The 27,777-nt window shown below is 37.2% G+C and overlaps 1 pseudogene; it reads right to left on the reverse strand.

The window, feature by feature from the left end:
* Nucleotides 1–1,316: 1,316 nt before the first annotated feature.
* LOC140858789 (uncharacterized) lies at nucleotides 1,317–27,369 on the reverse strand (annotated as a pseudogene).
* Between the last annotated feature and the right edge of the window lie 408 nt (nucleotides 27,370–27,777).

Below are 27,777 nucleotides of genomic sequence, written 5' to 3' on the forward strand. Positions count from 1 at the left end.
ATATCTCCATACTCCTTGATTAAGAGGACAATCAACTCATATGGCACACAACGACCTGTACTTGATATTGCTATCATCCTAATAATAGCGTATCATTTGGTCACGAATAATTTTAAGGACTTAACGACAAATTCTCCTTTATCGATATATATAGTCCTAAGGACTTCATTACAACACAAAAATTTAAAGATATCAATTTATAATAAAAATATCAAATAATTTTTATTAATAAAAATTTATATATAGTTTACAAGATGAGCACAATCGTCTAACGATTGACTTTGGGACATATTTTTCAATAAAATAAAAATTAGTTAGCATAAATTATAAAATAATAGGAACAATATTGATTGAATTGCTAACAAGAAATAAGATCTACTGAATAAATATGATAATATAATAAAATATTTCATACAAAATATGTACATCTTAAATATCTCTTATCAATTAAGAATCAGTCAATATTTTTCTCCTTTAATATCCATCTTAACTACACTCGTAGCATTTAGATCATCAGTCAAGGCAAGATTATAAGGCATACACTGTGTATAAATCTCATCATCCTCTACTTTCAATTCTTTTCTTATATTATATAAGTCTCTAGGTTTCATTCTCACAATAATAGCCCAATCCATATCTTTTGATTCTTGTATAAAAAAATATTTGACAAGCTTGAGATGAAAAAATGAATGGATCATCTTTTAATAACCTTCAAGTATGTATCAATCTAAAAAATTTATAAGTGTGAATCCATTCGTATCTTGCTTCAAGCCCTCGGTGAGTTTATATTCACCCAATTGCATAAAAATAATATAAACTTTAAATTTTCCATAACAATCCAACTCAAAAGAATCTGTAAGTATACCATAATAAGTCTTTCCATCTGCTTCCACCATGACTTCTCTATTTTATATTTTTCTATTTTTTTATTTTTTATATAAAATTTGAATCCATTAATGATGAAATCATTATATCTATTTATAGTATTGTTAGGCCTCAAGTAATGACAATTAATTCATCTAAATAGTTACTTTCCATCATCATTGGTATCTAAAAATTATGATAAAATTATTAATGTATTATTTATTTGATGTTAATAAATGTATTGCAAAATCAATTCTTTTTCTCATATAGATGACTAACTTGTTTAAAAAGCATTCAGAAAATAACTCAATTAATGATCATTGCTTAGTCCTTGGATTGGGTCGAATGCTATTATTTGCTCATCTTTAAGCAACCAAAAATTTGCTACAAGAAAATTGATTCATCGATTAAGAATATTATATATAATGATAATAAAAAAAATCAACATATGACTATACTAACCTACAATATTGAGATACTATATCAGTATGAAGTAACACATAATGTTGAGCTTGTGCCAAATTTTTTTTTATCAAGAACCACACTTTCAATATTTTCTAAAACTCTTCCAGTAGTTGAGAACTTATAAATTTTTGAGAACAATAATATCATAATTTTTTTGAGATCGATTAAAAATGGTCTCTACACTTTCAAGATATCTTGAATAAAATATCAAACACTCTTCAATAATATATCCTTCCATAATTGAGCCTTTAGGATAGGCTCTATTTTGGACATAATCCCTTAAATGCACAAAATACCTTCAAAAACTATAAATTTATTAAAATATTAATACAATAACGACACTACTTATACTAAGTATTTCTAAATTACAACTATAAAGTTTAGCAATATCACCGTTCAATAGGATACATCCATTTATAATGTATCGATCTATTAAGTTTTACTTCCATAGCTAAATGAATAAGTAGATGAACCATGATAGTAAAAAATCTTAGAGAAAAGATCTTCTCCATTTGGCAAAGTATAAGTGCAACACTAGACTCTAATTGATCAAGCTTTCATGGATCAAGAACTTTGGAACCTAATAACTTAAATAATGATGACAATTAAGCAATAATAGCAACAACTTATTTTGGCATTGATGACCTTAATGTTGGAATGCGTAGACGATTTCATGTGTGTATTTTAAAATTTTTTAAAAAATTATAGTGAAAGATAATTAGATTAATCAAATTAATCTAACATGCATATGGTCTAATCATCAAATCAATCTACTCTAGGATTTATGATACGATATGTTGCATATAAAATTTAAAAAATACTGGAGATAAAATTAGCATGCATACATGTGAGCAGTAGATCACATCTACTTCTAATCTGGGTTCAGAACTTGATACCTTTGCACAGGTCAATGATCTCTGTCACTGAGAATATGGTGGAGAGTGTTAGATGTGTGCCCTAGATGCCAGATCGGCTGACACATTCTGTACAAATCTAAGGGCAAAATTATAATTTTGACTATATATAAATAAAAAGGTTATTCTTCTATCACATTGTATACATTGTGTCTGTGATACATCCTTTGAGTTAGTGGGAATGTTAATTCATATTTTTAAGAGTTGAAAATTTAAGGCATAAATTTACATAACTAACTCATAAACTGCTCATGACCATAGGATCATCACGAGGATGGTGATCGATCTGGAAGGTTAGTGTATGATCGGTTTTTTAGGATAGATGAGTCTTGAGTCTATGGTGTGGAGATATTGAAATGAGAGTACAGGTATTCGTTGAGAATGAGAGTACTGAGCGTGACCACCTTGAGCAGTCATAAGAAAGTCTACCTCTTCGTCGATGACTAGCTCGATGCTGCAGTTGTGTATCTAGTTCTTTGATCTGAGGTGCATCGATGGTTCACCTTGAGTGTGTTATAGTTTGACTATACCATAACTCGATCTCCTAGCCATTCGGAACCCTGAGGTGTATGTTGGTTGTAGCATGTTCATTGTAAGAACTAGGTCGCACCAAGATGGGATCTATCAACCTCGATAGATGAGAGGAGTAGTTCTATGATGATCGAAAGATCGAGTTCTTAAGCCCATGGCCATGGCAGAGTGAAATAATGGAAAAGAGTTTTTCATTGGGTTTCACATCGGACTCGGATCGATCGATTGATTCATATGACTGATGTTGGGTTTGACGAGTTCACCTTAACCCTAATTCAATCGAGACTCATGATAGAGGAACTCAATCACATAGGTAGCTGCACCAAGAGGTTCATCTTCAGTTCTGATGGGTTGCCACCATATACTGCTAGGTATCACTGGTAGATTTTGGGAGTAATTAGAATGATTTTGATGATCGATCATTCTAATTGTCTGAATCAGAAGAGTTCTGGTCCATCGAAAGGAGTTTCGATGATGTCGATGATGAGATCATGACATGTCTCATTACCATACAGAATTGAACCTAACTGGATCACACAAATAAGGGTTAGGGTCTGGATATCATTAATTGGGCTACCCCAATTGATTTGGATAAGATCCAATTAGGTTCAAGAAAATCATGCTAGCACTCGATTGAGCCTAACTTTCTCCTCGTGAAATCTTTTCTGTCTCTACTGAGCCAAATGTGATCTGGCTCATCCAGAGAATTTTGGAAAGGTTTTTCTCAGTCTAATTAAATCTAGTCCAGCTCAGAAAAGGCTTGTCTTAATTCATGAGATGAATTTAAGACAATACCTGCTAATTTCTAGCACCTGCCAATTTCATTTTAGGATATTTGTCAAAAGTTGACATATGGGTCTTAAACTGAAGAGGATTCATTGGAGGATTTTTATGGAGTGTCCACATGTCCAAACCACTTCAAATTGGGCACCATAATTAGATTATGGCATGAGCTCAATTGGATTTAAGTGGGTGCCCCAAATGGATAAGAACCAAAGAGTCCTGATAAACTTGGACTCTTTGGCGCCACCTTATTTGTGCTTATCCAATGTTGGCGCCAACATAGGAGAGAGCATGGAGATTCTTATCTGATGTGATCAGATGACATCACTCTATCAATCAAATTTTTTTCAAAATTTATTAGAATTTTTTGATTGGTCGAATGATGTGGCACTACGCAGCATACAGGATCTATATAAACCCTGCTGCACCTAGGGTTTCTAGATAGAACTTGTTTTATTCAGAAAACCTATTAGCTGCTGCCCCCTCTCCTCTTCTCCACATCCTCCCTGCTCTCCTTTCTCCTCTCTTCACATCCAAGAAGTTGGACATTCATCTGGCAAAGGTACAAGGCGTGGTGATGCCTGGAACAGAAGGCTGCAGGACATCTTCGATAGGCTGCTGCTCCAACTTCAGAAGGAGTTATGAAGTACTTCCAAATCAGATATTGATCTGATTTTTGGAGCATAAAATTATGAGGAGAAGATATTCTAGATCTTATCTGAGTAGATACTGGTAGAGGCCAGGCACTTGCATGGCTACATCAGAACCTCAGGCAGTGCTGCGATCATCTACAGGGTAATTAGATTACCCTTAAGGTATGTCTATATTTCTCATACTTTTAATTTAATTTTAGATTTTAAATATTAGATAATAAAATTATATCTAATATACATTAGATCTAAAATAGCATAGGATAAAAAATAAAATTTATTCCACTCCAGATTTGATGAAATCTGGAAGATCCTACACAGAAAAAAGGCGGTTTTTCTTTCAAGTGGTATTAGAGCCAGGTTGTTGGCTCTATTTCAGATCTATTTTAGATCTAATTTTAATTTTAATTTATATGATATTAAATAATTTTAGATATCACATCAGATGTGATAGAATCTGAAATTAAAATATTTAAAATTAAATCTAAGAAGATCTAACATGCATGAGATGCATAACTAGACTAGGATTAATTGAATCCATGAATAGTCTTAAGTTTTATATTTTAATGAGATTAAAATATGAATTAAATATAATTTATTCTCTATTTTTCTTGATATTATAATTATTATAATCAGATCAGAAAATAGAAAATAAAATTTTAATTATTTCATAAAATTGATCTGTTGCATGCCTAGACTAGTTGTAGAATTATTCTAGTAACTTATCTAGAATAGTTTTTATTTTGAATAGTTTAATTTAAATTTTATTTTTTAGATATTACATGTGATGTATCAGATCTGAAAGCATGTTAATTAGATTGATTTTTGATACATGAGATGTATGCAAAGCATGTATTAGTTAGATCTTAAATTGTATATGTGATATGTTAATTTAGATCTAACTAGTTTTGTAGTTAAATTTATATTTCTGATTAAGGTGTTTCTCATGGCCGTCTGGTCATAAGAATAAAGTAAGATTTTAAGACCCTCTCTTCCCATTCAATGGGGTGTTCATATGACGTGTAGGGGTGCCGCGCGTTCATCCTTAATCAGAAATCAAAACTTACTTTTCTGCAAAACTTTAGATCCTGAAACCTTAGGATTTATTTTACATACTTTGTTTATGAACTCAAACTTAATTAATGTATTGAGCTTATGATATTAAGTTAGGTCTAAAATTAAGAATTTCAGATCTAAGATATTTTCATAAGATTGGGTTCAGGCTTGGGTAGCTCAATTAGGTCTAGCGGTTGATCAAACCGAATCAAGAGTTGGTTAGGTGGGATCATGAAAGCTAATAATTAACCAGTCTAATAGATTAAGTCTGGATCAAGGTCGAATCATATTTAGATGTGACTCGATCAAGTTAAGACCTAATTTGGCTCAGTGGTTAGAGCCTGGATTGTAGACTAACTCAATTAGTTCTGGTTCGACAATTTGGTGTCTCAGGTAAGTTGGGCAGATGCGATCGACTGGTTTTTAATTGGGAGCTACTCGACTCGAATGCATTCTTATCGAGTTAATGGCATATCCCTCCCATCGGTCTCACTTACCTGGCCATATGTGTCGATCCAGTTCTGATTTGAGGTGGCTAACAATTCGAGCTGACCCATGCCACTAGGTTAGTCATAATTGTTATGACTATGTCAAGTCAAGTTTAAAGAGACCTAAATCAAATCTTCCTAAGAAAATATTAAGTCAAGGTCTTCCACCATTGTGGATGTGCAGGCCCTTCCCGGGGTTGATTGTTCTCGGCTGGTTACAGTGGCTCAGTTGCACCAGGAAGATGCAACCATATCCATTAGGCATTGGATGCTACGGATTAGAGGATCGGTTGGGCTCAATATTTCGGATATGGTGAGGGACCCAATTAGGAATCTAGTTCGTACAAATGGTGGGTTTAGCTTAACTAAGGATTGGAGCAATATCCCAGATACGGTAAGCTTCATGAATTAGAGACCAAGTTTTGGGTGCACCATGATTAGAGAATCATTGGACAAGAGTTGTCCACTCATCGGTTGACCCATCATCAATAACTGTTAGGTGAGGTGATGAGCCAGTCGGTGAGACTGCACCACCCACTAGAAATCACTAATCACAGAGATTTTTATATCTCTACCAAGGAGTGTAGGGATCTGAAAAAATAGTGGGAGCCTAATTCGATTAAAAATAAAAATCCTAAACAAATTGGTTGAGTCTGATTATAAAATCTAACTAAAAACTTTTGACTCTCTACAGGAAATATGTCTGCCTCAAACCCCCTGACCAAAATTCTAAACACTCATAGACTGACTGGATCAAATTTTAAGGACTGGTTGAGGAACTACAGAATTATTTTGGGTTCTAAAAAATTGACTCATATCTTGGACCAGGACCCACCTGCCATGCCAGCACGTCCGACTGCTGAACAGAGAGCGTCTCTGAAAAAGTGGATGGATGATGATAATAAAGTCAGGTACTACATGTTGTGTGCAATGTCTGATGATTTGCAGCGGCAACATGAAAATATTTTGACTACCCGCCAAATGTTGGCTCACCTACAAGAGTTGTTTGATGAACAGAGTCGTGCGGCCAAGTATCAAGTCTGTCAAAGACTTTTTAAGGCCAAGATGCATGATGGGCAGTCAGTCTAAGATCATTGTTTGACAATGATCAAGGATCTTGAGGAGCTTAAGAAGCTCGGTATCATCTTAGACAAGGATTTTCAGATTGATGTGATCTTTCAGTCCTTGTCCGATGCATATGGTCAGTTCATCATGAACTTTCATATGCATAAGATGCAATGTACCTTGACCGAGTTAATGAATATGCTGGTTACGGCTGAGCTTTCAATGAAAGGTTCAAAAGGTTTAGTTCTTACTATGGAGTGAACTTCTTCCAAGAGAAAGTCTTTTGGAAAGAAAAAGAAGTCCGTGAAGAAGCAGAAGGTGGATGGCAAGAACAAGAAGACAGGACTGAAGAAGAAGGCTTCTGAAAAGGAAAAGTGTTTCCACTGTCAGTCGAAGGCCATTGGAAGCGAAACTGTCCTCAGTACCTGGCCACCCTGAAGAACAAGAAGGATGGTTCTTCTGGAGGTATGCTCATTATCGAATCGAATCTTACGATTTCTTCTACATCTAGTTGGGTGCTTGACTCTGGTTCTAGTGCTCATTTGTGCACTTCTATGTAGGGTCTTGAGGAGAGCAGGAGGCTGAGGGATAGGGCGATGATCCTACGTGTCGGGAATGGAGCAAGAGTTGCTGCTGTAGTCGTAGGAACCTACCCTCTGTGATTACTGTTAGGATTAGATTTAGTTTTAAGAGACTGTTACTATGTGCCTGTAGCAAGCAGGAATTTGATTTATGTTTCATGTTTAGCACAAGAAGGCTATGTGAGTAGCTTTCATAAGGACCATTGTAACATATTTTATGAAAATAATAAAGTTACAAATGATTTTGTTATTAATGGTCTCTATCAGTTACATGTTGATGTATCTATTTTTAATATTGAGCAAAATGTGAATGTCATAGGAATTAAAAGGCCTAGAGATAGTCTAAATGATAAGTATCTGTGGCACCTAAGGCTAGGTCATATAGCGGAAGACAGGGTTAACAAATTGGAGAAATTCGGGCTACTGAGTCCGTTGACTTTCGAGTCATATCCAGTTTGTGAATCATGCTTTCAAGGCAAAATGACCAAGCTCCCTTTTGTGGGACATGGGAAAAGGGCCACAGACCTACTTGCCCTAGTACATATGGATGTGTGCGGCCCATTTGATGTGCCGGCTAGAGGCAACTTTGTCTACTTCATTATCTTTACCGATGATATGTCTAGGTACGAGTATGTATTTCTAATGAAATACAAGTCTGAAGCCTTTGAAAGGTTCAAAGAATTCAGACATGAGGTAGAAAAACAAACAAGAAAGCCCATTAAGGTTCTTCAATCAGATCGAGGAGGTGAATACCTTAGTCGAAAATTCTTAGACTATCTTAAGGACAATGATATAGTCTCTCAATGGACTCCACCTGGAATGCCTCAACTCAATGAAATTTCAGAACGGAGAAATCGGACCCTATTAGATATGGTTCGTTCCATGATGAGCTTCACAGACCTTCCAGAATTTCTTTGGGGACATTGTCTCATGACAGTAATTTATGTATTGAATAGGGTTCCCTCTAAAATCGTTCCTACCACACCATATGAGATATGGCATGGTAAGAAGCCAAGTCTGAATCATCTCAGAATTTGGGGTTGTCTGGCTCATATCAAGAGACAGTAGACGGACAAGTTAGAGTTCAGATCTTTTAGAGCTCGGTTCATAGGATATCCTAAAGAGTCATTAGGATATTATTTTTATATTTCAGAAGACCACAATGTGATTGTGAGTCGAAATACTATTTTTCTTGAAAAATAGTTTATTCAAGATGGTGGCATCGGAAAGAATAATTAAGCTCAAGAAGAATGTCTCTCAAGAGCAATGAGCTAAAGAACCTGAGGAACCTAATCAATCAGAACCAGTCCTAACACAACCTCTTCCACCTCGTAGATCGACTAGGATTTTTCGTCCTCCTGAAAGGTACTTAGGTACCATACAAGAGGATGTAGAGGAAATGTTCCTCACGGGAAATGGGGTTCATGGTGATGATTCCAAGACCTATGACGAGGTGATATCAGATATCGACTCTGAGAAATGGTTAGAGGCAATGAGATCAGAAATTGACTCGATGCACTCAAACCAAGTCTGGACCTTGGTAGATCCACCTGAAGGTATTGTACCTATAGGGTGTAAATGGATCTTCAAGAGAAAGATAGGTGCAGATGGGAATGTGGAGACATTCAAGGCTAGGCTCATAGCGAAAGGTTATAGTCAGCGTGAAGGCATTGACTATCAGGATACTTTCTCGCCCATAGCCATGCTAAAATCCATCCGCACATTGCTTACTGTTGCAGCCTATTTCGATTATGAAATATGATAGATGGATGAGAAAACGGCGTTCTTAAATGGATATCTTGAGGAAGATATTTATATGGAATAGCTGCTTGGTTTCACATCCAGTGATAATGATCACAAGGTCTGCAAACTGAAAAGGTCCATTTATGGACTTAAGCAAGCATCTCGGAGTTGGAATACTCGTTTCAATGATGTTTGGTTTCATCAAGAACGAGGAGGAACCATGTGTGTTCAAAAGGATCAGTGGGAGTGCAGTTGTCTTCCTCGTATTGTACGTGGATGACATCCTCCTAATTGAGAATGACATTCCCATGTTGACCTCAGATAAAATATGGTTGTCTAAGGAGTTCTCTATGAAAGATCTAGAAGAGGCATCCTTTATACTGGGTATTAAGATCTATAGAGATAGACCAAATAGGATGCTGGAACTTTCACAGAAAATGTACATAGAGGAGGTGCTAAAAAGGTTTAGCATGGATAACTCCAAAAGAGGTTTATTGCCTTTTAGACATGGCATTCATCTCTCCAAGAAGATGTGCCCAAGCACACCTGAGGAGATTGAACGCATGAGCAAGATCCCCTATGCTTCGGTAATAGGGAGCCTCATGTATGCCATGCTATGTACACGGCCTGATATAGCCCATGCTGTGAGTGTCACAAGTAGATATCAGTCGAATCCAAGCGAAGAGCATTGGATTTCTGTGAAATGTATCCTTAAGTACTTGAGAAGGACTAAGGTTATGTTTTTAGTCTTTGGGAATGGAGAACTCCAGATTCAGGGATATACAGACTCAGACTTTATGTCTGATATAGATGATCGAAAGTCGACATCTGAGAGTCTGTTCATTTGCAATGGTGGTGCAGTTAGCTAGAAGAGTTCCAAGCAAACGGTAATTGCACATTCCACTATGGAGGCAGAGTATATTGCTGCATCGGAAGCTGCAAAGGAGGCATTCTGGTATAAGAAGTTTGTCGTAGAGCTTGGAGTGATGTTATCGGATGCCATCCCTCTTTACTATGACAATAATGGTGCCATAGCCCTAGCTAAGGAGCCAAGGTCTCACCAGAAGTCCAAGCACATCGAGTGGCGATTCCATCTGATCCGTGATTACCTCGAAAAAGGTTATGTCGAGGTTAAGAGAGTCAACTCCACAGACAATGTGGCAAACCCGCTGACTAAGCCATTGGGCCAACAGAAGATCGAAGCCCACCTTGAGAAGATGAGACTTAGATATGTAGCCAATTGGCATTAGGTTAAGTGGGAGTTTGTTAGATGTGTGCCCTAGATGCCAGATCGGCTGACACATTCCTGTACAAATCTAAGGGCAAAATTATAATTTTGACTATAAATGAATAAAAAGTTATTCTTCTATCACATTGTGTACATTGTGTCTGTGATACATCCTTTGAGTTAGTGGGAATGTTAATTCATATTTTCAAGAGTTGAAAATTTAAGGCATGAATTTACATAACTAACTCATAAACTACTCCTGACCATAGGATCATCACGAGGATGGTGATCGATCCAAAAGGTTAGTGTACATCGCTTCTTTAGGGTAGATGAATCTTGAGTCTACAGTGTGAAGACACTGGAGTGAGAGTACAGATATTCGTTAAGAACGAGAGTACTGAGCGTGACCACCTCGAGCAGTCATAAGGAAGTCTACCACCTCATCGATGACTAGCTCGATGCTGCAGTTGTGTGTCTAATTTTTTGACCTGAGATGCATCGATGGTTCACCTTGAGTGTGTTATAGTTTGACTACACCATAACTCGATCTCCTAGCCATTCGGAACTCTGAGATGTATGTTGGCTGTAGCATGTTCATTATAGGAACTAGGTCGCACCAAGATGGGATCTATCAACCTCAGTAGATGAGAGGAGTAGTCCTATGATGATCAAAAGATCGAGTCCTTAAATCCATGGCCATGGCAGAGTGAAATAATGGAAAAGAGTTTTCCATTGGATTTCACATCGGACTCGGATCGATCGATTGATTCATATGACTGATGTTGGGTTTGACGAGTTCACCTTAACCCTAATTCAGTCGGAACTCATGATAGAAGAACTCAATCACACAGGTAGCTGCACCAAGAGGTTCGTCTTCAGTTCTGATGGGTTGCCACCATATACTGCTAGGTGTCACTGGTGGATTTTGAGAGCAATTAGAATAATTTTGATGATCGATCATTCTATTTGTCTGAATCAGAAGAGTTCTGGTCCATCGAAAGGAGTTTCGATGATGTCGATGATGAGATCATGACATGTCTCATTATCATATAGAATTGAACCTAACTAGGTCACAAAAATAAGGGTTAGGGTCTAGATGTCATCAATTGGGCTACCCCAATTGATTTGGATAAGATCCAATTAGGTTCAAGGAAATCGTGCTAGCACTCGATTGAGCCTAACTTTCTCCTCGTGTAATCTTTTCTATCTCCACTGAGCCAAATATGATCTGGCTCATCCAGAGAATCTTGGAAAGATTTGTCTCAGTCTAATTGAAGCTTGTCCAGCTCAAAAAAGGCTTGTCTTAATTCATGAGATGAATTTAAGAAAACACCTGCTAATTTCTAGCACCTGCCAATTTTATTTTAGGACATCTGTCAAAAGTTGACATATGGGTCTTAAACTGAAGAGGATTCATTGGAGATTTTTGTAGAGTATCCACATGTCCAAACCACTTCAAATTGGGTACCATAATCAGATTATGGCGTGAGCTCAATTGGTTTTAAGTGGGCGCCCCAAATGGATAAGAACCAAAGAGTCCTGATAAACTTGGACTCTTTGGCGCCACCTTATTTGTGCTTATCCAATGTTGGTGCCAACATAGGAGAGAGCATAGGGATTCTTATCTGATGTGATCAGATGACATCACTCTGCCAATCAAATTTTTTTAAAATTTATTGGAATTTTTTGATTGGTCGAATGATGTGGCACTGCGCAGCATACAGGATCTATATAAACCCTATTGCACCTAGGGTTTCTAGATAGAAATTATTTTATGCAAAAAACCCATTAGCTGCCATCCCCTCCCCTCTTCTCTACATCCTCCCTGCTCTCCTTTCTCCCCTCTTCACATCCAAGAAGTTGGACGTTCATCTGGCAAAGCTACAAGGTGTGGTGATGCCTGGAACAGAAGGCTGCAGGACATCTTCAACAGGCTGCTGCTCCAAATTCAGAAGGAGTTCTGAAGTACTTTTAAATCAGATATTGATATAATTTTTAGAGCATAGAATCATGAAGAGAAGATGATCCAGATCCTACCTGAGTGGATACTAGTAGAGGTCAGACGCTTGCATGGCTACATCAGAACCTCAGGCAGTGCTGCGTTCATCTACAGGGTAATTAGATTACCCTTAAGGTATGTCTATATTTCTCATACTTTTAGATTTAATTTTAGATTTTAAATATTAGATAATAAAATTAGATCTAATAGATATTAGATTTGAAATAGCGTAGGATAAAAAATAAAATTTATTCCACTCCAGATTTGATGAAATCTAGAAGATCCTACACAGGAAAAATGTGGTTTTTTCTTCAGAGAGGATCCTTACTGGTTGCTCATAGCTGCATACGTATCCGATCTCTACAAAAAATTCACTCAAAGCCCCGATTTGATCGATCTTTTGGGGAGTGCTAGCTCACACGAAGCCTTCTTCTTGACTGATCTGGATCCTTTCTTCAAATCTTTGGAACCTTTTCAGAAGTTGAAGATGAATTTCTAGAGGAGTTGAAGAGGTGAAAGAAAGATAGAAAAGAAAATAATTTTTCTTTAATTTATTCTCTCTTCCCAAACCCAAAGAGTTAAAAACCTGAAATTCAAATTTTTGCACACACCCTAAGAGAGAGAACCCTCTGTTGTGATCCAGGTGGTGTGCACAAGGCCCAGGGGACCAAGGCTAAGGCCAAGGTCCATCATTCATGAGGGCTTCATGGAGACTCTAGGGCTAGTTGGGCACTAGGTTGAAAGGCTGTGGGCCTTTCGGATTCTTGAGGTCTAGGTTATGTGGGCCTCAAGGGACCAACTCTTTATGGGCCAGGTCTGGGCCCAGGATAGGTGAGATTAGGTCGAGTCATGGGTGTACATGGGCTTGGGTTAACCTAATCTCCCATAGAGTTGGTCAAGGGAGTTTTGGGTTTGGGTCACTTGACCCTATGTTTATATATACATGTACTTGTATAGGTTGATTAAGCCAAGGAATACAAGAAACTCTTTCTCCCAAGTCTCTCTCTCTCTTCTCCCTCTCTCTCCAGCAATCTTCCATGCACCAAGAGCAAGAAACCCTAGGGTTTCTTGCCGCCAGTCCATAAAAGGAAAGAAAAGAAGGGGAGGCGCTAGCCCCTTCCCCCTTGCAGCCGCCTACCAGATCTGCTCTCCCCCTCTTGCAGGCACCCAAACACCAGGTCCAAGACCTGAAATCTCTTAAGAAGAGATTGATACAAGTCCCTCTCAGATCTGGAGTTGATTTGAGGTCGTTTGAGGTGTGGGTGAGATCTCCATCAATAGATCTACAAAAAGGCTGCAGCAGGACAGATTTGCGAGGTCTGTCTCCATCTATCTTCTTTCCTATCAAGAATTCCTCGATTCAAGATCTATAAATTGAAAAACTTCGGTCCAGGTATGATCTGGTTGGGTACCAGATATTGGATTTTTTAGAGGTGGTTTCAAAGGCGTTCTTCATCTGGAACGAAAGGCTGACGAAGAAGACAGCAACCAGACTGATTTCGTCAAGGGTCTTGGATCGTGTCCAGACGACTCCAGATCTATTCGTTGCTGGTTCTGCTGCACCCAAGGTCCATGGGAGGAGCCGAGATCATACTCCAATAGTTGGTATCAGAGCCACAATGGTGAGGAAGCGGTTCCAAGTGCGAGAAGTTGAAGATCCCAAGTGCTGAAAATTTTCAGCAAGGTACCATCAAGGTATATTCTACACTTCTTGATTTTATATTGCTTGTTTGGCTTGGATCCAGTCATGGGCAGCAATATGAAGGTTGAGTTTGAGAAGTTTGATGGCAAGGAGAATATTTCTATGTGGAAAATCCAGATGGAGGATCTTCTGGTGCAAGCAGATCTGGATCAGACTTTGGATGAGAAGCCTAAGGGAATGACAGATAGACAGTGGGCATCGTTGGAGAAGAAAGCATGCTCGGTGATCAGAGGATGTTTGGCAGATGCGGCGTTGTATTCGGTGCTGGAAGAAAAGACCCCGAAGGGCCTTTGGTCGAAGTTGCACACCATGTACATGGGGAAGAATATGTGCAACAAGCTGATGCTGAAGAAGAGGTTGTACAGTCTTCGGATGCAGGAGGGATCTGATGTGATTGACCACATTCAGAGGTTCGACCAGTTATGCACGGAGTTGGTGAATATCGGGGTGAAGCTGGATGAGGAGGACAAGTCTTTATTGCTTCTATGTTTGCTGCCCGGATCATATGATTCTTTGGTGACTACACTGCTCTACGGCAAGGAGACTCTGGAGTATGAGGACATGGTCTCGGTGCTGAGGTCGAATGAGCAGAGAAAAAAAGTTGACCAGAGATCGGGCTCCCCAGGAGGGTTTGGCAGTAGGGGAGAGGACAGGTAGAGGCAGAGGCAGAAGCAAGTCCAGGGGGCGGTCCAAGTCCAGGAAGGGAAAGAAAGAGGTAAAATGCTTCAAGTGCAACGAGTTCGGGCACTTCAAGCGAGAATGTCCACTATGGAAGAGCAAGAAGGGAGAAAGAAGTGGCTCAGAATCAGTGAGTGCAGTTGCTGGGCAGCAAGTGGAGGATGATCTACTTGTGGTATCAGATGGTCACAGGCATTACACAGAGGAGTGGACACTAGACTCTGCGTGCTCACATCACTACACACCACACAGGTCTTGGTTTGCGACATACTCCAAGACAGATGAGGATCAGTGACTCTAGGCGACAATCATCCTTGCGAGGTGGCTGGGATAGGGACAGTCAGGGTGAGGATGTTTGATGGGATTGTGAGAATATTGACAAATGTAAAGCACGTCCCGGAGCTGGAAAAGAATCTGGTGTCACTAGGCTACTTGGAGCGCAGTGGATACAGCTTCAGCAGTAGGGCTAGAAGCGGAGTACTAAACATCTCCAATGGAGCTATGGTGGTGATGAGAGGTAGGAGGTTGGACAATAACCTCTATCGCATAGAGGGATCTGTGGTGATCGGAGAGTCTGATGCAGCAGCTGCAGCACAGGATCAGGAGGGGACTTATAGGATGTGGCACTACCTCCTAGGCCACATGGGTGACAGGGGGCTGAGGGAGTTGAGCAGGAGAGGACTCATCTCTAATCTGGAGGATGGTGCTACAGGGAAGATCTGTGAGCCTTGTCAGATGGGAAAACAGAGGAGAGTTCAGTTCACCATCAATACAGCCCGCAGTGCAGCCCCTCTGGAGTTAGTACACACGGATGTGTGGGGACCAACCCCAGTTTTAGCTAGGAATGGGGCCAGATACTTCATGACCCTGATTGATGATTTTTTAAAGAAACTCTGGATTTACTTCATGAGAGAGAAGTCAGAGGTCTTCACCAAGTTCAAGATCTGGAGAGCGGAGGTGGAGAAGGAGCAGGGGAGGAGCGTGAAGTGTCTGAGGTCAGACAATGGTGGGAAGTACACCAGCAGAGAGTTCCAGGATTACTGTGAGGAGTGTGGGATCAGGAGACACTTCTCAGTTAGGAAAACTCCACAGCAGAATGGGGTGGCCGAGAGGATGAACAGAACACTTTTGGAAAAGGCCCGATGCATGAGGCTGCAGGCAGGGCTTCCAAAGGCGTTCTGGGTTGACACAGTTGACGCAGCCGGTTACTTGGTCAATCGGTCACCTCACACCAAGTTGGATGGCAGGCTTCCAGAGGAGGTGTGGTCTGGGAGGACAGTTGGGCTGGGCCATCTACGGGTATTTGGGTGCATGGCCTATGTGCACATTGGAGCTGGTGAGCGGAGCAAGCTAGACGCCAGATCACTTAAGACGGTGTTTCTAGGCTATTCTCAAGGAGTCAAGGGATACAGGCTGTGGGATCCCTTGGAAAAGAAGGTCATCATTAGTCGGGATGTGACTTTTGATGAGGAGTCAGTCCTACGGAGGTGAGTAGGCATGGAGGAGCAGCAGGAACAGGAGGAGGTCCAGCAGGGCGCTGCTGGACAGCTTACCTCTTTGATTTTTCCTCTTGCAGGTACTACGGGAGGACATGACATTCAGGTTGAGAACCTACCTAAGGTGTCTCCATAGGTGGAGAGGATTTGGATGGATGATCGAGGTGGAGAGGTCCAGCAGGAGTGAGCTGGATCGAAGACCATTGGCTGTAAATAGGTCTACAGTCGCAAGGACAGAGTGGAGCTGGTTGAGGCCTTGGGACACCAAAGTGGAGATTGTTGTGATCCAGGTGGTGTGCCCAAGGCCCAGGGGACCAAGACTAAGGCCAAGGTCCATCATTCATGAGGGCTTCATGGAGACTCTAGGGCTAGTTGGGCCCTAGGTTGAAAGGCTGTGGGCCTTTCGGGTTCTTGAGGTCTAGGTTATGTGGGCCTCAAGGGACCAACTCTTTATGGGCCAGGTCTGGGCCCAGGATAGGTGAGATTAAGTCGAGTCATGGGTGTACATGGGCTTGGGTTAACCTAATCTCCCATAGAGTTGGTCAAGGGAGTTTTGGGTTTGGGTCACTTGACCCTATGTTTATATATACATGTACTTGTATAGGTTGATTAAGCCAAGGAATACAAGAAACTCTTTCTCCCAAGTCTCTCTCTCCCTTCTTCCTCTCTCTCCAGCAATCTTCCATGCACCAGGAGCAAGAAACCCTAGGGTTTCTTGCCGCCAGTCCATAAAAGGAAAGAAAAGACGGGGAGGCGCTAGCCCCTTCCCCCTTGCAGCCGCCTACCAGATCTGCTCTCCCCCTCTTGCAGGCACCCAAACACTAGGTCTAGGACCTGGAATCTCTTAAGAAGAGATTGGTATAAGTCTCTCTCAGATCTGGAGTTGATCTGAGGTCGTTTGAGGTGTGGGTGAGATCTCCATCAACAGATCTACAAAAAGGCTGCAGCAGGACAGATCTGCGAGGTCTGTCTCCATCTATCTTCTTTTCCATCTAGAATGCCCCGATTTGAGATCTATAAATTGGAGAACCTCGGTCTAGGTCTGATCTGGTTGGGTACCAGATCTTGGATTTTTTAGAGGTGGTTTCAAAGGCGTTCTTCATCTGGAACGAAAGGCTGACGAAGAAGACAGCAACCAAGCTGATTTCGTCAAGGGTCTTGGATCGTGTCCAGACGACTCCAGATCTATTCGTTGCTGGTTTCGCTGCACCCAAGGTCTGTGAGAGGAGCCGGGATCGTGCTCCAACACCCTCCTCTCTATTTTTCACATTATGAACCATGCCCAAACTTCTTTCACATGAAGACCTCTCTTTTGATATCTTATACACACAAAAAAAACTACAAAAATCCCTTTTATAGGTGTATAAGGAGGTGGGGTGAAGAGTTCTAGTGATCCAGGATTCTTACAGGATTCTGCCTCCCTTCATAATTTCACATCCCAAAATATATCAAAAAAAATAGGGAACACCTCTTCTCATATTTTTTTATGATAAATTAGTTCACTAATCTTTCATAAAAAATCTCCTCAAAATATTACATATATAAGGAGAAAAAAATTTATTGGCATGGAGAGGTGATCTGGATAAGAACAGATTCTCATGATAAGAAATATTTTGAAATATAATTTTAGAATCTTTCTTTTATCAAAATCAAATTATATTTGGAAGTGAGATGGAAAAGGGAAAGAACTCTTTGGTGTAAAAAAATCTCATACAAAACAATTTTGTGCATGGAGATATATGGCGTGCAAACTGGATTGGCACAGGGAGAAGAGTCCTATTCCAATAAAGACTCTTAATTTCTTTATTTGAATCAAAATCAAATCACATCTGGTTTAGCCCAAATAAAATATATGAAATCCAATCCAATTAAATTTATAAATTTTTAATCAAATTAAAAATTGATTGAATCAAAATCCTGATCAAATCAGAGATAATTCTCCCTTAGCGATTAGGTCATCTCATAATCTAATCAGATCAAACCTAATTAAATCTAATTCAATTAGATTTTATTTAATCTTCTTTTCTCAATCAAATTAAGCTAATTAGTAATCAATTACTAATTAATCCTTCATTAATTCACTAATACTTGATGAATTAATTTATTGCAACTTTTGTATAAGGTTAACCATCAATCGAATTGATGATTAAGCTCTTGAATGATTCTCAATCATTGATCAGCCACATGCTTAGTCAGAAACTTCTTTTGAGTGTGACCCCATAGGATCGAACCTAAGTTGATAGCACAGAAATATCTTTCTGAACCAATCGATGTAACTATCTAGCAATGATGATCCGACGTCCAGATAGGTCGAATGATGGCGAAGCAACATTCAAGAACCTATTGGTGTATGGTTACCCTATAATTTATCTCTTTGACCCTAATGCTCGAAGATGACCTAAGATTTAACTATCAATCCTAGATAAGTCATCCATATTGTATTTCAATCTTTTTCAAATCCATCACATGGATTATCCAGGATCAGGTTTTGCTAAATTAAAATATACTGATGCATTCTCCTACTAATTCGGAGGGATCAATCTCATCTTGACTCACACACCGACTTGACAAGTACTTGACTGTATCCAAAAATCTTCTATCACTCAATTAAAAACTCAGTTAGTCTGGCATCAAAGTATAGTGAGTTGCTTGTAAATCATCGTGGTGATCTCAAGTCGGAGGGATACTTATACCCATACCCTTTGCGAGCTACTCTTGACAGTAGAGTGCTCCGTAGTAGGTCATGTTCAATGACGATGTACTCCTACATCTCACCTGCATGCCATACCAGTGTCTCCACACCATTTGATTATGAGGACAACCAATGCATATGGTACACAACAACCTACACTTGATATCGCTATCATCTTAGTAATAGCGTATCATTTGGTCGCGAACCAATTTAAAGACTATGCGATAAATCCTCCTTTATTGATCAAAGTAGTCCTAAGGACTTCATCATAACATAAAAATTTGTTAGAAGATATATCTTTATGATAAAAAATATCAAATAACTTTAATTATTTATCAGTTCATATATATTTATAATCAGCACATTCGTCAAACGATTGACTTTAGGACATAATTTCCAACAACTCTCACTTGGACTAAAGTCAATCAGTATAGTATCATATATCCATCTTTGATTTATCATCTCAGAACTCCTAGGTACCAAAGTTTTAGTAAATGGATTAGTCAAGTTCTCCTTTCCGTCGATCTTTTAAAGATTGACGTCACCTTAACAGATTTCTTGAATAAGGTGGTAGTGATATAAAATGCTTGGTAAGCTAATGGGACTTCAACTCCTTGGCATGAGCTATGGCTTCGGTGCTGTATAATACAGCAGCACCATCATCAGAGGATGCCACTCCTAGCTTGTCAGTGAACTTGTACAATCATATAGCTTCCTTGTAAGCATCGAATACTGCAATGCATTCTGTCTTGCAATTTGAATTGCTCCATTATTTAAGGTAAGGATATATTCTAACATATTCTTGCTATTGTTATGTCCAACTAAAAATTGAAATCAAATTCTATAAGTTTTAAGTCAGATTCTCCATAACCGAATCATCGGTCCTTAGTATTTCTCAAATACCTAAGGATGTCCAACCAGTGATTCTAATCCAGATTTTGCAGGTATCCACTCACTATCCTAGTGAGTATACCATATCCGGTCACATACATGATGTAATGATAGAACAAATTCTACTCATAAACATCCTATGTATGTTGGACTGAAGAAATTAAGCAGTCTCTTAGATCTATCTCTATAGATCTTCATCACTAGGATGAGAGATACTTTTCTCAAAATTTTTTATGGAGAACAATAATAACAGCAAAATTTTTATTCTCTATAATGTAAGGAATGTCATTTTCGATTAAGAAAATATCATTCGCATACAAGATAAAAAATATACTCATAAAACTATTAACCCATTTGTATTTGTAGGATTCTTCTTCGTTCTCAATGAAGCCATGTGTTTTGATCACTTATCAAAATATACATTTCAACTTCAAAATATTTAGCATTGCCACAAGAGAAAATATCTCGTTATGGTCAATACCATAATGTTGACAATATCCTTAGGCAACCAGATGAGCTTTGTAGATCTCCACCTTCTCATCTGCACTACTCTAATCCTATAGGAGATCCACTTATACTCTATAGGCATTACCCCTTCGAGTGAATCAATGAGTGTCCATGCACCGTTAACCTTCATGGACTCCATTTTGGACCTATGGCTCCAAGCCATTATTCAGAGTCGAACCTCTGCATGGTATCTATGTAGGTGATCAAATTTTTATTGTTCTCATCGAGTTTAATAGGATTATGTCCCGAATCTAGATACCAAAATTTCTATCTGACGGATGTGGTGCTCTACCAGATCTCCTTAATGGTGCCTCTACAATGGGTTTCAAGTTTGATCTGATCAAATCCAGTTCGATGGGTTCACTAGATTATATCAATTTTTCTACCTGTCAAACTTCATAAGTTCCACATTAAAAGCATTAGTACCTTCACCAAGGTACTTCTTTTCTAAAAGGAATGCCGAACAACTTTTGTTCTTTAGCAAGGTAGAAGTTATATCTCCTAGATTCTTTGAGATACCTTATAGAATAATACATATAGGATCGGGATCCAACCTAATTGGTCTGCAATTGCTTGATATAAACCAAACACTCTCAAACCTTAAGGTAAGAGAATATCGGCTTATGCCTAGTCCATATCTTATATGGAGTTATTGCAACTGATTAATTCAGAATCCAGTTCAGAACATAACAAATAGTCTTAAGAGCATAACCTTAAATAGAGGCTGACAGACTTGTAAATTCTATCATGGATCGAACTATGTCTAATAAAATCGATTTCAATAAGAGAAATCCTATTCTCTTCTAGATATGTCAAAAACTCATCGAAAAGGTATACTCCTCTTGGTCTAACCAAAGAGTTTCAATACTCTTTTAGTTTGTTTCTCTATCTTATTATGAAATCATTTGAACATCTCAAATAATCTAAATTTATGTCAAACATGTTTGTAGATCCAATACATCAGTATATATCAGATTCAGAATATCATTGGCTCGTTCACCTTTTCTAGCAAAAGGTTACTTGGTCATCTTACTAAAGAGATAAGATTAACAGATTGACAATGATTCACAATCATTGACTTCAAGAATTATCTCCAGTTGATCTTATTCTTGTTTAATGATCGAGCCTAAATTACCAAAGGTAGACATTTGTGATATTATCTACTTTAGGGATTGTTTGTTTGATTGTGTACAATACACTAACAGGCTATGACTATTCATAAATGTCATTTCTTAGTTATCCACATGATTTTGATATCATTCATAATAAAATTATAAAATTATTAGACAATAGTGACAATCACTAAAATGATATTGTTGAAATTGAAAATAAGCTTGACGATTCCTAAAACTAGGATTGAAATATAAATTCCAACTCCAACATTTAGAAATCTCTTACTTTATTTTCAATCTTTCTACTAATCTGATGTCATTGCAATAATTTACATAAACTTCTGATATCCAATACCCAGGTAGTAGTATTACAGATAGAGAAATCATAAGGTATTATCATATAAGTACCTTGTTCAGCATCTTTTGCTGATTTCTTAGCTTGTTCGGATCAAGGGACTCTGCTAGACTAGGTTAATCTTAGACTCTTTTGTCAGTTCGAACTCATTAGCCCAAGCACGACTCTTTGCACCTTCTTGTTCTTTTTTTTTCTCAAAGAATTATTGCCACACTGAAGACACATCTTCAGAGGTGCGAAAAAACTCTTTCAATATTTGAAAAAAAAAATTTCACTAAGCTTCATCGAATTTACAACTAAATTCATGTTCTTTGCTACTCTCAATAACACCACATGGTGACATGATCATTTGGCCACTTCTGATAAGTATCTTTGATCATATCATATGTGCTGGATATGAGAACTTCAGGTGCTGGATCTATAATCATATGTAGGATCCATTCATGCTCTAAAACTATTCACAACTTTTGATACCAATTATCAAAGTTGGATCCTATAAATCAGTCACTATCAAATAGTGAATAGAGCAACGTACATCTATCTATAACTGAAAGAAAAATACAAAATCTCTATATTTATAAATTGATTAAGCCTAAAGATTTGGACTTTAGTCTAAAGATTCTTCCACTATTTTATACAAATTGGTAGCCTCTACCTTCAATTCGAGAAATTACCTTAATTTTTTAGTAGGTACTAGAATCCACACAGACTGCATACAAGCTCGAGGATGGTTCGATCAACCCATATACATCTATGGGTAGGTTCTCAATCAATTATTTCTTCAAATAATTTTTAGTAATTAATTTTATCCTAGATTTTATTTCAGTAGACGATAGGCCTCCACTGAAAGTTTCGGTTAAGTCAAACCATTAACATGAACCTATTCAGTATTTCTAACTAATGAATGATCAGGTCTGAGAATGGCTTTATCAACCCAACCATCATCAAATAATACAACAGAGTCATCACATGATGAATGATAATTCTATCATTCAGAGAGAACACCAGACGGATGGTGCCTGCAATATCAATCAGAAATAATAGACCCATTATCATTCACCTTAATGGGAGGCTATGATCTAGTTATCCCCATAATTAGCTCATTTTATAGATCTAATAATTTTGAGAATTTAAGAATTAGTTAGAGAAGAGATGAGAAGAGGTCAATCAGTAAACCATAATTCTCTCACTGACTTTACTAAGTCATTGAATTGGATCAGGGTCATACTAGTTGAAATGGCACCTAGATCAGTCACACTGATCAACCTTAATGGCATGGGTCAACTCGAATCACTTAGCAGTCTAATCAAGATATAATTCATTAAATTGGTCAGATAAGTGAGATCGATGGGAGGATCTACTAAGCTTGCCTTAGACACCATTGAAATGGCCAGGTAAGTCACATCCAATTAAAAACCATCGATCAAAATGCCATACTTATCTTAGACACCAATTGATTAATTAGTTTCGATTTGATCAACCTAATGATTCGGGTTCAACCATTGAGCGTCAATCAAGGTCTATTTGGTCTAATTAAAGATATGGACTTGATCATCTACAACTATTATATTAATTCTAGAAAAATCTTGATTTAATCTAATTCAATATTTGGTTAGATTTAATCAATTTTTCTAGTTAGTCTATTAACTCTTTGATTCTAACCTTAGGTCTAACCCAATTAAAAGGATTTAATTTGAGCTAACCCATGCCCTCATGTTTTATGTGAATAACATTAGATCTTTAATTCATAATTCTAGATCTAATCGATTCTGTACTTAATTCTCAATTAAGTTCAACATCAATATGGGTTTAGGTTATGGTTTGAAATAATTTCAACCTTTTATTTTGTAAATAATTTATAATAAATTTTATGTAAAGATTTTTTTATTCTAAAACTGGGTCAACTCAATCAACATTAAGCCGCTACACAAGGAGATTAGATCAACTCAGTTCAAAACTGAATCAGCTCAGTAATTGTGCGAGCACGTTTCATATCTGAAAAATCTTACATAATTCTAAAATAAAATCAATGATAAATATCTTTTTAGATCATATCTAAACTTATTTATGATTCAAGATTTTATTTTCTCATGATTCAAACAATTTGAATCACATAGATTAGATGTCTTACATTTCATACAACTTTGTATCATATACGACAAACCTAGAGTTTCAAGATCTAGAATTTTATAGAAAAGTAAGTTCTTTTTTTTGCATTCTTCTTCATGGGATCTAATCACATGGCACCCCTACACATCATAAGAGTACCCAATCGAATGGAAAGAGAGGATCTTTAAACTCTTCTTGCTCCTATGACTGGACGGCCTAGTGATCAACCCAATCTAAGTACTTGCTAATCGGATCATCTAATCTAATCACATATTATATATGCTTGAATTTAGATCTAATCTAAATTATATTAGATCTAATTACAATCTTAAATCATATCTAAATCAGATCATAAACATCACATGCATGATATAAAATCAGATTTTATTGAAGATCAGCACAAATTAGGACAACCTTTTTACTGTGAGGGATAAACCCTACAGTAGGACAACCTTATATTAGTTTGTGTGATCAACCATTAATTAAATTTAAATCTAAATATCATATATCAGATCTAAATAAAATTAAATTTTAGATTTAATATGCACATAAATCATGTCATAACGAACCTGGCTCTGAACCCACTGTTGGGATGCGTAGGTGATTTCATGCATGTATTTCGAAATTTTTTCAAAAAATTATAATGAAAGATAATTAGATTAATCAAATTAATCTAAATATATATGATCTAATCAATAAATCAACCTACTCTAGGATCTATGATATGATATATTGCATATAAAATCTAAAAAATATTGAAATAAAATCAGCATGTACGCATGTGAGCAGTTGATCACATCTACTTCTAATCTGAGTTCAGAACTTGATACCTTTGCATGGGTTGATGATCTTCACTATTGAGAATATGATGGAGAGGATCCTTGCTGGCTGCTCATAGCCGCACACGTGTCCGACCTCTACAAAAAATCCACTCGAAGCCCTGATCTGATCGGTCTTCTCGGGAGTGCTAGCTTGTGCGAAAATCTTCTTCTTGGTCGATCTAGATCTTTTCTTCAAATCTCTGAAATCTTTTTAGAGATTGAAGATGAATTTCTGAAGGAGATGAAGAGGTAAAAGAAAGATGAAGAAGAAAATAATTTTTCTTAATTTATTCTCTCTTCCCAAACTCAAAGGATCAAAAATTTGAAATTCAGGTTTTTGCTCACACCCCAAGAGAGAGGACCCTCCTCTATTTTTTACATCATGAACCATACCCAAACTTTTTTCACATGAAGATCTCTCTTTTGGTATCTTACACATATAAAAGAAACCACAAAAGCCCTTTTATAGGCATATAAGGAGGTGGGGCGAAGAGTCCTAGTGATCCTGGACTCTTACAGGATTCCACCTCCCTTCACAATTCTACATCCCAAAATATGATAAAAAAAATATGAGATGCTCCTTTCCATATTTTTTTAAGGTAAAATAGTTCTCTAACTAATATTTCATAAAAAATTTTCTTAAATGTTACACATATAAGGAACAAAAAAATTATTGGCATGGAGAGGTGATCTGGATAAGAACAGATTCTCCTGATAAGGAATATTTTGAAATCCAATTCTAGAACCTTCTTTTTATCAAAATCAAATCAAATTAGGATGTAAAATGGAAAAGGGAAAGAACTCTTTGGTATAAAAAAATCTCACACAAAATAATTTTGTGCATGGAGATATATGGCATGCAAACTGGGTTAGCGCAAGAGAAGAGTCCTATTCCAATAAAGACTCTTAATTTCCTTATTTGAATCCAAACCAAATCACATCTGATTTAGTCTAAATAAAATATATAAAATCTAATCTAATTAGATTTATAAATTTTTAATCAAATTTTAATCAAATTAGAAATTGATTGAATCAAAGTCCTGATCAAATCAGGGATAATTCTCCCTTAGCGATTAGGTCATCTTATAACCTAATCGGGTCAAACCTAATTGAATCTAATTCAATTAGATTTTATTTAATTCTCTTTGCTCAATTAAATTGAGATAATTAGTAATTTAATTACTAATTAATTTTTTATTAATTTACTAATACTTGGTGAATTAATTTATTACAATTTTGCATAAGGTTAAACATCAATCGAATTGATGATTAAGCCCTTGAATGATTCTCAATCGTTGATCAGCCATATGATGAGTCAGAAATTTTTTTTGAGTGTGACCCCATAGGTTCAAACCTAAGCTAGTAGCACAAGAATATTTTTCTGAACCAATCGAGGTAACCATGAAGCAATGATGACCCGACGTTCGGATAGGTCGAATGATGGTGAAGCAACATTCAAGAACCTATTGACGTATGATTATCGTATAATTCATTCTTTTGATCCTAATACTCGAGAATGATTTAAGATTTAACTATCAATTCTAGATAAGTCATCCATATTATTTTTCAATCTTTTTCAAATCCATCACATGGATTATCTGGGTCCAGATTTTGCTAAATTAAAATATACTGATGCATATCTCCTACTAATTCAAAGGGGTCAATCCCATCTTAACTCATGCACCAATTTGACAAGTACTTGACTGTACCTAAAAATCTTTCATCACTGAATTAAAAACTTAGTTAGTCCAACATCAAAGTATAGTGAGTTACTTGTAAGTCACCATGGTAATCTCAGATCGGAGAGACACTTATACCCATACCCTTTGCGAGCTATCCTTGACAGTAGAGTACTCCGCAGTTGGTGGCATTCTATGATGATGTACTCCTACATCTCACATGCATGTCATACCAGTGTCTCTACACCATTTGGTTATGAGAACAACCAATGCATATGGCACACAACGACCTACACTTAATATCGCTATCGTCCTAGTAATAGCATGTCATTTGGTCGCAAACCAGTTTAAAGACTACGTGATAAATTCTCCTTTATCGATCAAAGTTGTCCTAAGGACTTCCTCATAATATAGAAGTTCATTAGAAGATATATCCTTGTGATGAAAAATATCAAATAACTTTTATTATTTATCAGTTCATATACATTTATAATCAGCACAATCATCAAACGATTGACTTTAGGACATAATTTCCAACACTTAAAGCCAGTGGAAAAATATCTTGCATCAAAATATGCCCACATGACTTTTAAGATTTGAAAATTTTCACTTTTTGAGATTTACACATATTGAAATATTTGATGCATAGCCATCAAGAATCTTGATATTTTTTTGAAATGTTAGAATAAGATCTTTCTCTCGATTGAACATTGCATAACATACAGGAGGTATATAAACTTCACCATTAGCAAGCTCTTTCGGATGAAGCTCATGTCTTATACCCATCTCTTTCAAATCTAAACATGCTTTTAAGTTATCTATACTCTTTCCATCAATATTTAATAATGCTCCAATTAAATTATCATAAATATTTTTTTCTATATGCATCACACCAAGATTATGCCTGAGAAGATTATACTCCGAATACGATAAATAAAAAAAATACTCTTTTTTTTTCATAACTACTTAACAACTCTATGTGTAGATGTCTCCATTGTGTCATCATCATTTTGATTTTCATCTGTACAATTATCATTATTGTAAAAGTAATCAGTATCATCAAACACCTCTACATCAAGATTGTGAGTAATGACATTCTCTGTCAGCTCTTCATTCGTTGACCTTTCAACATATTTCTTTTTTTTTTCTTAAATTACTTGAAAATCTTACCATACCTGTGATTGATGCTATACATTTGTATAAGAACCTTAGTTTGATATAAGGGTATAGGAGCATATTGCAATTCTATAGTACCATCAAATATATCTTGTTAAAATCGAAATGGATGGTTGGCTTCCAACCATCGATGATGGCCCATATAGCAGAACTTTTCTCCATATTTTAATCAATGTGAATGGATAGAATCCC

Source organism: Elaeis guineensis, chromosome 6 (genome assembly GCF_000442705.2).
Source record: "Elaeis guineensis isolate ETL-2024a chromosome 6, EG11, whole genome shotgun sequence".
NCBI classification, from domain to species: domain Eukaryota; kingdom Viridiplantae; phylum Streptophyta; class Magnoliopsida; order Arecales; family Arecaceae; genus Elaeis; species Elaeis guineensis.